A 12,235-nucleotide genomic window follows, 5' to 3' on the forward strand; every position below is an offset into this window, starting at 1 on the left:
ATCATAAAATCACAAAAATAATGAAATATGCATTTGAGTACTCTTGGCAGAACAGTCTGGTAAGAGTACACGATGAATCCGTCTAAGATTTCGCACTTAAGAAATCATCTAAGCGCAACGATCATACACGAAAGCACTGATCCCTTCAGTACCAGAGCATTCCTCATGCCACCACTGATCACAAATACAACACTTGATCCATTCCTCGGCAAAATTTTCACCACAGCCAGCGCAATAAGTTTCTTCTTCCTCTCTCGATGCAATTCGCTTTTCATTACCCTCTGCTGTTCTTGATGTTGACTGTTGAAAACTTGCTAGTTTATCGGTGCTACTTTGCTTTGAATATTTCAGAGTTCTTTTTGTTTTTATCTGCCTCTTTTCAATTGTTGCTGTTAATTTTGTCTCAAGCTGTTTCTTGTAGGGGGAATCGGAAAGAATTTCAGACCTTAGACCTAAGGCTCTCTTTTTCTTTGTTGACTCATCTGCTCGTTTAGGCAGGGAGTATAAAGACCGCACACTGACCCGCTCTGTGACTTCTTCAGAGTTTTGACGACCAGGAACTGTATGTGGTGATGTCTGAGTTTGAACAGAAATCCTATCTAGTGAGCTATGTAATGGAGAAGTAGACTGTTGAGGTGCAGTCTTGGGCTGTTTTGGCGTAACATTTTGTGAAGTCTCACTTTCTCCCGAAGTCACACACTGTGCTGGAATTTGTCACTGTGGCTGGAAGGTAATCAATGTCTGTAAAAATATCTGGGTTGTAGGGGAAAATTCCAGTGCAAGCAAAAGATTTCTCAGCCAGAGGAATTGTTGCAACTTTACTGTAGGCTCTTCTGAAAAGACTGGTTATGACGGTCTTGCGTATAGGTGTCCCAGGATTGGCTACCATGTGTTTGTCTACTTCATCTGCATAAGCAGATTTTAAGGGCCCAAAGAAACTCCTGTCCAAAGGTTGAAGCTTATGAGTGGTGTGCAGAGGAATCAAAAGCAGTGTTATATTGTTCTTTCTACAGAATTCCACTGCTTGTAGTGAGCAATGAGAACTGTGGTTGTCGAGGTTCAAAAGCACTGGGTCATCATTTGACGCCTTAACATGATGTTGGAAATGTGGAAGCCAGTTATTAGCAAAGATATCAGCATTCATATAGCCTATATCTGACATTAGGGTGAGTGAAAGAGGTGGTGCTTCTCTCAAGTATTCTTCATTTCTTTTCTTTCCTGGAAATATAATAGCAGCAGGAACATAAACTCCTGTAGCACTAGTAAAGCACACTACTGTAACCAGTTGCCCTCTTTCTGCAGACGACACTTTGCATACATTTTTCTTGTCTGTTGCAGTTACAATTTTTGGCAACTTATTTGGGACAGATGAAATGCCAGACTCATCCATATTAAACACCTTACCAGGAGAAAAAGTTTTCTTTTATAAACTTCCTTGAGGTTCTTGAAAAAATGACTTACTTGAATTGTTAAATCCCCGCGCTCTTGCCAAACTGCACTGCTCAGGGTTTCAAACACTGAGCCTATGGCGTTTACAGAAGGACGAGAACCAGTCTGTCCCAACAAGCTTTCTTTCTAGGTTAAACCTTTCAGCAACATCATTTGCTTCAGCATAAGCATAGGCAATTTGCATTAACTGCTTCCTTGTACCTCCGTAGAACCTATCATCAAGTCCCTGCAATGGTCTACTAACTCTCTCTCCATTTCTTCAGTTAGTGCTTTTTTATATCTTCCCTAAAACAAGCATATTATAATTAGACAAAAGAGACTAAGAATTGAATTGAATTCTCATTCTAGTCCTTTTCATACATTTAGTCTGTTATTTGTTAATTTATTATTCTCTTGGTTGTCACTGAGGCTGCCAATGCACGATCAGAAATGATCATTGTACCGTAAGTGACTAGGATGCATTGAACTATTTGAATTAGCTTACGGTACTGATCTTAATAATAATAATAATAATAATAATTGGGTGAGCCTACACCTACTTCTTCGAAACTGGCACCAAATATAATAGAAGAAAACAATTCAATCATTTCCTTCCCCAACAAATGAGCCTCAAAGAGTACGCATGACGATAATGTAAGAGTTTGCGCGAGCTCTTGGGCTTCCAACCAGTGCGCACTCTTGGCCGCATTGCTACAGTTTTAAATAATCATCACGACATTGCACCACTTGTCAGACAAGCAGACAGCTTGCATACGATCAGCGAGGCTATAGAGTGCACTACTTCATAATGGACTGAAATTACTCCTGGTATATGTTTAAAATTAATGTTAGTCAAGTAAGGAACCATGAAAGAAGTTTATTAGAATGTACTAATATGATATTTACCTGTAGAAATCAAACCTCTCGAGATAAAATCGCAAACTTTTGGGATACAGTCACGATCGCTAACAACTTCACTCCACGACCGCCAAAACACAACTGCAGTGTTCCCAACTACATAAAAACAACTATGCTTTGTGACATTAATCTTATTTTTTTTAGAGTAACATCGGGGGAAAGGAATAATATTTAACCGCAATATGTTTTTTCTGGTGATATTATGAACAAGTATCTGACCAATGTAGTTTCTGAGTGACAGGCAACAATGCAACTGGTGGGAATATTACAGACCGCAGACAGACCTACGCAAAATATCACAACCTCAGATATGGCTGGTTCCCAGGGTAAAGGAAGAAAATCATTAAGAACTTACAATCAAATACTAGAACCACAAAATTAGCGGGCAGAGTTGGCCCACAGCGTTGCTAGGTGAACCGAGAGGATTTTGCGTGGTAAGTACATAATTCAAATAAAGGGAAAGGTGTAACATCAGAAACTTATCTGTGAAAAGGAGTTAATTTGAAAAAATATATTTTTACAATAAACCTCAAATAAGAACAGATGATTACAATAACCAAGTTTTAACATGAAAATTTGTACAAATTTTGAAAGAGTAACACCAAACATTGACCAGTGCGATCATACAGATCGTGACTAGATTTGGAAGTGACACAAAAGGAGTTTCATCAAGCTTATAACGAAAGATCCATCCATGATAATATTTTGACAGGAAACATAGAAACCTTAAGAAAAAAAGGTAACAATTTTACGAACAAAGATGCGTAAAGACTACAATTCCGATTATAAAAACAAGAAGGGTTAGAAATTTAATTTAAATAACATACAAGTAGAAAATAGAAATTAGGTCCATATAATAGAAGATAGATAAAGGGAAAAAATCGAAAGATAGGGGAGGGAGGAACAAGGAAATAATCAGGTTGCTTAGATTATGCTACGTAGACACTGTGTGTATGACGTGTTCCTGGAGGGATAGTTTTATCACCTAAGTACACTTCTAACATTTGTCCATTGAAAGTCCACTGTGTAAAGTTGAAAATGGACTGGAGATATTAAGTGCTCAAATTTTACACACTGAATGAAGTTCAGATAGCAATTAATGCCTGAAGGGTGTATTGTAGTAAGTCTCTAAGCAAAAACAGCACATAAGTTCATGATAAACTTTTGCTCATGCAGCTTAAGCGATGAATTTTGAAAAGTAGCATTCCAAGTAGTTTATTAAAAATCGCAACGGACCAGCCGCTTGCAGAAATAACTGCTCCCTCCACTACATATGGTCGAAAAATGCCTGACTGCCGATATCAAAGAGGAGCACTGTTATATAGTAACACGAGGCCAAGTCCAGAACATGTTAGAAAGGAGACTACGTATGTGTGACGTAGCGGTGGGGAAAGAAAGAGCAGAGGAGAGCACCACAGTCTGTAATGAGCTGGGCGAGCATACAACGCAGGTGTAGCATCAGTAGACCGGCGAAGCTGACAGATGGTAAGAGAAAAAATATAGAAGTACAGTAATAGATGTTGTAGAGAGTACATGACAGCATACTTTTAGATGCTGTGAACTCTTATCCCCCTTTACCCTTACATGTTGCAGATGATTGAAGAATAAGGAGGAAACAAGAGCAGCATATTTTATAAAATCAAAAAAGAAATATGGAGTCCTCTTTCAAGATAATGTATGAGAAACATAATGTAGGCAGATGTTTGTTACAGAACCTGTTGTTAAATTGTTTGAATAACACCATTGATTATACAGCATATTGCAAAACAACACTGAAATAATTGCTCATCTGCTGTCCACTTTTTCCTAGCAATGTACAGTGATGGGAAGAGTATAAGTTAAAGTAATAGGGCTGGATTACAGTTACTTGAGAAATAGATATTTTACTCAATTATGATTATAAATTACTTTTTTGAAAAGTAATCAGTAAAATTACACTTCTTTACAGATAGTTAGTCAGAAAGAAATCACTGATTTTTTTTTTTGTGCTTGGAGCTGAAATAATACAAAAGTTAGCAAGGAAAAGGAATAGTTTACTTCATTTTTTTTTTTTAGCATAAAGACAGTTGAGGCACTGGCCTTCTGACCCAGGGTGCAAAATCACGGGGGGGGGGGGGATTTCCCCCCCACCAACAATTTTATCTCAGAGGTTCCCCCTCCACTAAAATTGCCTGGGGGAAGGGGGATCATTCATTATCAAGTAATAAGGAAAATGAATAACACATATAATCAGAGGACACAATATTGTGCAGCCTACAACTACCTCTCACCCACAGGCTATTATGCAAAACTTCCAACATCACAGGCAAAATTGACCATCAATGATTTCAAAGATGTTGGACGCCAATTAAGCGGGGCGCGGGAGATAGTAGGTACAACATTATAGAGAATTATTGATAAATTATTGATACCATGTGCAATAGCAGTATCAAAATACACTTCAAAACACACAAAATGTATTTATAATTGATCTGTTTAATGGACAACTGGAGTTTGTCATCTCACTCTTTTATGCCAAAATTACGTGCAGGAATTTTGAAAAATTGGGAGAATTAATACATTAAGTGGGAGGGTGTGAGAAATGGTGTAAAATCAGGAGTCTTTTGCCTAAATTGGGAGAGTTAGCAGGTATGCAGTTTATGTTGACAATTGGGCTATAGTGAGAATTGATGGTAGAATTAGTTCTTGGTTCAAGGTACTTACCGGGGTTAGACAAGGCTGTAATATTTCATCTTCGTTGTTCATAATTTATATGGATCATCTACTAAAAGGGATAAAGTGTCAAGGAGGGAATCAGTAAGGTGGAAATGTAGTAAGCAGTTTAACTTATGCTGACAACTTGCATCTTAATGGGAGAGTATGCTGAAAGCCTGGAACTTGAAAACAAGCGCAGTGAGAATGATATGAAGTGATGTCAGACTAAAGTGATGTCAGTAGGAAAGAAACCTAAGAGAAATTAATGTCAAGTTGGGAATATAAAATTGGAACAGGTATATCATTTCAAGTATTTAGGACATGCATTCCCCCAAAAAAGAATGGCTTGGATTTAAGAAAACCATGGTAGACACTGCAGTCAATATTGTTGGCAAACCAAGTAGCAGAGTGAGAAAGAAACCCCTTGGTGGAATGAAACTGTCCGAATAGCAATAAAGAAGAGAAATGAAATGAGAAAACTAAGAGACAGAGAATATCAGAATGTCAGCTGTGCAGAGACCTGACATTTAAAAGTGAAAATATTTTCTACTGAGAAAGAGGAAACTTGGACAGAATTTGCACAGAAACTAGAAGAGGACAGCAAGAACAACAAGAAACTGCTATACCAAGTGGTGAGAAGTAAGAAAAACAACCATGAAGAAATAAAGGCCCTGGAAAAAGATGGAAACATTACTTAGAATGACAAAGAGATGAGATGGGACAGTATTTTGAAAAGTTATATAATGGAGAAAATTTAAACATCAAACAACAGGAGACCATGACAAAGGAAAGATATTCAAAATGGGAAGCCTCCTATAATCCTATAACATGGATGGAAGTGGAAAATGCCCTAAAGAACATGAGTAAAGCCAAGGCAACGGGCATAGATGAGGCAAGTGCTGACATAATCAAGGCTTCTGGAATGCAAGGATTCCGATGGTTGTTTAGAGTCCGAACTACCCAAGACTGGGACTCCTACAGACGGAAACAGAGCAACTACAGGGGCATCCCTATTCTATCTCATGGACTCAATAGAATGAATCGTAGAACAGAGATTGACAAACATCGTTGAACCACAGCTTGAAGAGCAGCAGTATGGTTTTAGAAGGAATTGGAAAACAACCAATCAAATATTTTTTTGTAAGGATGGCCATGAACAACCACTGGAAAAAAGGAAGATATCTTCATTTTCCTACATATTGAGAAGGCTTACAACAGAATACAGAGACAAAAAGTCTGGGGATGTCCTGAGAATAGATCTGTACTGTGTACTTTAATGAATAAAGTCAAAATGCTCTATGAACATTGCCAGAGTGGTATCGAAATAAGTGATGGATGTTTGGATTGGTTTGAGAGTAGGCAGGGTGTAAAATAAGGCAGTGCACTATCTATCAATCAATCAATCAATCAATCAATCAATCAATCAATCAATCAACCAATCAATCAATACTGATCTGCATTTAGGGCAGTCGCCCAGGTGGCAGATTCCCTATCTGTTGCTTTCCTAGCATTTTCCTAAATGATTTCAAAGAAATTGGAAATTTATTGAACATCTCCCTTGGTAAGTTATTCCAATCCCTAACTCCCCTTCCTATAAATGAATATTTGCCCCAGTTTGTCCTCTTGAATTCCAACTTTATCTTCATATTGTGATCTTTCCTACTTTTATAAACGCCATTCAGACTTATTCGTCTACTAATGTCATTCCACGCCATCTCTCCGCTGACAGCTCGGAACATACCACTTAGTCGAGCAGCTCTTCTTTCTCTCAATTCTTCCCAACCCAAACATTGCAACATTTTTGTAACGCTACTCTTTTGTCGCAAATCGCCCAGAACAAATCGAGCTGCTTTTCTTTGGATTTTTTCCAGTTCTTGAATCAGGTAATCCTGGTGAGGGTCCCATACACTGGAACCATACTCTAGTTGGGGTCTTACCAGAGACTTATATGCACTCTCCTTTACATCCTTACTACAGCCCCTAAACACCCTCATAACCATGTGCAGAGATCTGTACCCTTTATTTACAATCTCATTTATGTGATTACCCCAATGAAGAACTTTCCTTATATTAACACCTAGATACTTACAATGATCCCCTAAAGGAACTTTCACCCCATCAACGCAGTAATTAAAACTGAGAGGACTTTTCCTATTTGTGAAACTCACAACCTGACTTTTAACCCCGTTTATCATCATACCATTGCCTGCTGTCCATCTCACAACATTTTCGAGGTCACGTTGCAGTTGCTCACAATCTTGTAACTTATTTATCACTCTATAGAGAATAACATCATCTGCAAAAAGCCTTACCTCCGATTCCACTCCTTTACTCATATCATTTATATATATAAGAAAACATAAAGGTCCAATAATACTGCCTTGAGGAATTCCCCTCTTAATTATTACAGGGTCAGATAAAGCTTTGCCTACTCTAATTCTCTGAGATCTATTTTCTAGAAATATAGCAATCCATTCAGTCACTCTTTTGTCTAGTCCAATTGCACTCATTTTTGCCAGTAGTCTCCCATGATCCACTCTATAAAATGCTTTAGTCAGGTCAATCGCGATACAGTCCATTTGACCTCCAGAATCCAAGATATCTGCTATATCTTGCTGGAATCCTACAAGTTGAGCTTCAGTGGAATAACCCTTCCTAAAACCGAATTGCCTTCTATCGAACCAGTTATTAATTTCACAAACATGTCTAATATAATCAGAAAGAATGCCTTCCCAAAGCTTACATACAATGCATGTCAAACTTACTGGCCTGTAATTTTCAGCTTTATGTCTATCACCCTTTCCTTTATACACCGGGGCTACAATAGCAACTCTCCATTCATCTGGTATAGCTCCTCCGACCAAACAATAATCAAATAAGTACTTCAGATATGGTACTATATCCCAACCCATTGTCTTTAGTATATCCCCAGAAATCTGATCAATTCCAGCCGCTTTTCTAGTTTTCAACTTTTGTATCTTATTGTAAATGTCATTGTTATCATACGTAAATTTTATTACTTCTTTGGCCTTAGTCTCCTCCTCTATCTCGACATCACCAGTTTTATTCATCATTGTAATGGATGAAATAATGAAAAGAGAGACTCAACAACAACAATGAAGTTCTTGCCTTTGCAGATGATCATGTAATATGGAGTGATAATGAGGCCAAAGTACAACAGAATCTGAATGACTGGAATATTATATTCAGGCAATTTGGTATCAAGATAAGCAAGTTCAAAACGGTAGTGCTGCCTGTTATTCGATAGACCATTGGTAATAACACCACTATGGTGGATCAAAGTTGGAACAAGTACATCAGCTCCGCTATCTTGGCAGAGTAGGAACAACAGATAGCTGATCATCTTCAGAAATCACTAGCAGAGTATGGAATGGAGCACAGTTTTATCATCTCATAAGCAAACTTCTTTGGGACAAGCAAGTTCCATTAATAAAATTAATACTCTACAGAAACTTCTTTGTACCAGTTACCACACACAGTCTAGAAACCTGCATACAACAGTGGTGGTGGTGGTGGTGGTGGTGGTGGTGGTGGTGGTGATGATTATTTTGTTGTTGCTTGTTGTTTTAAGGGGCCTAACATCGAAGGTCATCGGCCCGGTGATTATTTTAAGAGGAAGTACAACTAAGCAACCATCCTCTAGATAACACTAATCAGAGAGAAAGAATGGAAGAAATCCAACACTTCTAAAAATGAAGATATCGGCCAAAGGAAGACCAGGGCCACGAAGGGCGTGAAAATGAAAGACTCCCTAGCCCTCTGAAACCTAATAGCATCGGGGGTCGGAAAAGAACAAGAGTTGACCAAGGAAGGTCGGATAGGATAGATGAAAGTGAGGAGCCTGGCGCAAGTAAGTGGAAGCAATGCCAGGACTCAGCTAAGGGCCCCGTGGTCACCAACCCATGCTCCAAAGTTCAGATCCCCTGGGCCCCTTTTAGTCGCATCTTACAACAGGCAGGGGATATCATGGGTGTTATTCTACTGCCCCCACCCACAGGGGGGGGTCCAAATCAACAGAAATATGGAAATGAAATTCTTAAGAACTATGATTCAGAAAATAAGGAGGGACAAACTAAGAAATGGTGAGATGCGCCAACTTGTCCAAGTGATGCAACCCCTTAGTGGGATCTGTGTCAAAACCAGGCTGAAATGGTTTGGTCATCTCAAAAGAATGGACCCACAAAGAACAGCTAGAGTGTGGTTTGAGAATGCAACAGATCAAACGTGGGCCAAAGAAGAGATGGATCGACCAGATTAGAACTGATCTAGTTGGGTGAGGTCTGGATTTGCAGCAGGTTATGGAAGAAGACACCAACATGGACAGAAATAAGTGGAGAGTGCTCATTCACTGCACTCAACAAAACTGGAGCTGGTTCAAGATGATTATGATTATTATTATTATTATTCTCCTAGGATGGTAGTATAGTAAGCAAGATTGAATCAAGGTGCAACAAAGCTAATACAGTGAGCTCGCAGTTGATTACAGTATTTTATAAGGAAGAAGTCAGCTCCCAGATGAAACTTTACACTGGTCTGTTTTCCACACCTTCTTTACTGTTACAGCAGTGAAAGCTGGGTGGACTCAGGATACCTTATTCATTACAAGTAACAGACATGAAAGTATTGAGAATAATCACTGGTACAAACAGGTGGGAACATTGGGAGGAGAGTACTCTGAATGAGGAGATAAGGGCTAAGTTAGGAATGAACTCAGTGGATGAAGTGGTATGCATAAACTGGCTTCAATGGTGGGGTCATGTGGGGTGAATGGAGAATAATGGACTTAGTCATGAAGGGTAAGAGAAGAAGAGGTAGACCACAGAAATGATGGCTGAACTCAGTTTCTAATAAAAATAAGATGTATGAAACTAAACGAGGCCACAGAGCTACTTACAAATAGAGGATTGTGGAGATGTTTAGTAATTCACAGAGGCTTGCAGACTGAAAGCTGAAAGATATTACAGTCTATAATGATGAATGCATGTATGGTTATAGTTAGGAGTAAAATATCAACATCAAAATTAGAAACCATATTTTGGGATTAATCATCAAAAAATGTTTATTCACCTCAATTATGCGACATATAATTTGCATGAATGGTTTAGGAGTTAAGGGGTCGAAGGAGTAGTATGTGGTCCTGTGGGTTCGCTTCTTGCTGGTGGAAGTATACTAATAAAATGCAGGAAATGCCATTTATTTCTACCAAGTCCGATACATGCACGTCCACGCCGTGGCCCCTGGGCAGAGGATACACTGACACTTCAAAATGGGGACCCACCAGCTAAGGGAGACAACCACAAAAGAAAACATTGGCCCTCCAGGATTGCTGGGAGTTGGCGTTGGGCTGACAGTCCAATTTGTAAAAAGCTCTTGTTACGAAATCTGAAGAAGAAATAGCCGGCCTGACCTTTTTACGACAACCTTGCAAACGTGCAAAGGACTTGAGAATTGGTTCGTGGAATGTTGTAACTTTTTACCAAGCTGGAAACCTAGGAAAGTTGCTCGATCAGCTGGATGAGTATTGACTAGATATCATTGCTATTCAAGAAGTGAGATGGATTGGTGAGGAGTGATACAGAGAAAGAATCACATGGTATTCTATAGTTGCCACATGAAGTATCACATGCTTGATACTGGTTTTATTAACTTGTGAAAATTTAGATTTTATAATTCCACCTTTACAATACTGTAATTGTCTTTATTAAAAAGACTACATTAAATTACACTCGTGAAACATGTTTCATCCTCTTATAGGACATCTTCAGTCACCAATACAAATACATAACATTACAAATAAGGTGAGGACACATTAAAATAAGTAAATGCAAAGTCTTTGTACCCTGTGACGCGGCGTGATAGCGTCTTGTCAATCTTCAATGTTAAAATGGTGCAGCGTGAACATGATATGAAGCATGAAGTCCAATTAAAATCATATGTTAAAACTGTTGTTGAAAACAACGAATTGTCAATTATAAAACACTGTAAGTGGCTATGCGAATAAAATTATGTGCATATTGTACATAAAACAGTGTTGTGATGATGTCACATTATAATGGCTTTCTTGATTAGGAGGTGGAGTTACACTGATGCAAGTTGAACCTGATTGTGTGTTGACAATAGGGGCCGAAAAAGCAACTATGAATGAACTGAAGAGTAAAATTCCGTTAAAATGTGAACTAAGTGCCCATCCAGTCACTCGCCTCCTTGCCCGTTCTACGTCGACCACTCCACCTCAAGTGCTAAGGCTAACTGAATGACGTCCTCGAAGGTCGTTGAGGACTGACTGTGAGGGGAGGTTGAGAGGAGTTTGATGTAAGGGGAGAGGCGTGAGGTAACGTATTACTCACGCGCCTTCGTGAAAATAATTTTTTTATTAACTCCTCGAAAAGTATATTGATATCCTCCGATATCTCATTAAGATCATAAATCGGGTTACATTTTTGGTCAATATTTATAAAGATGTTTATAAAATATTCAATAGGTTTCCTTTCTTACATAAGATGGGCACTGGATGACTGGATGGCCACTTAGTTCACATTTTAACGGAATTTTATTCTTCAGTTCATTCATATTTTCTTTTTCTTTTTAGGCCCCTACTGTCAACACACAATCAGGTTCAACTTGCATCAGTATAACTCCACCTCCTAATCAAGAAAGCCATTATAATGTGACATCATCACAACACTGTTTTATGTACAATATGCACATAATTTTATTTGCATAGCCACTTACGGTGTTTTTATAATTGACAATTCGTTGTTTCCAACAACAGTTTTAACATATGATTTTAATTGGACTTCATGCTTCATATCATGTTCACGCTGCACCATTTTAACATTGAAGATTGACAAGACGCTTTCACGCCGCGTCACAGGATACAAAGACTTTGCATTTACTTATTTTAATGTGTCCTCGCCTTATTTGTAATGTTATGTATTTGTATTGGTGACTGAAGATGTCCTATAAGAGGACGAAACATGTTTCACGAGTGTAATTTAATGCAGTCTTTTTAATAAAGACAATTACAGTATTGTAAAGGTGGAATTACAAAATCTAAATTTTCACAAGGTGGTTGATACTTTGACAATACGGGCTCTAATATGAAATTTATAACGTGCAATGTTGATGCCAACCAGGCAGGTAGAGCTAACAAATATTTAAATCTTAGACCAAA

This window comes from Anabrus simplex, chromosome 1 (assembly GCF_040414725.1).
Source record: "Anabrus simplex isolate iqAnaSimp1 chromosome 1, ASM4041472v1, whole genome shotgun sequence".
NCBI classification, from domain to species: Eukaryota; Metazoa; Arthropoda; class Insecta; order Orthoptera; family Tettigoniidae; genus Anabrus; species Anabrus simplex.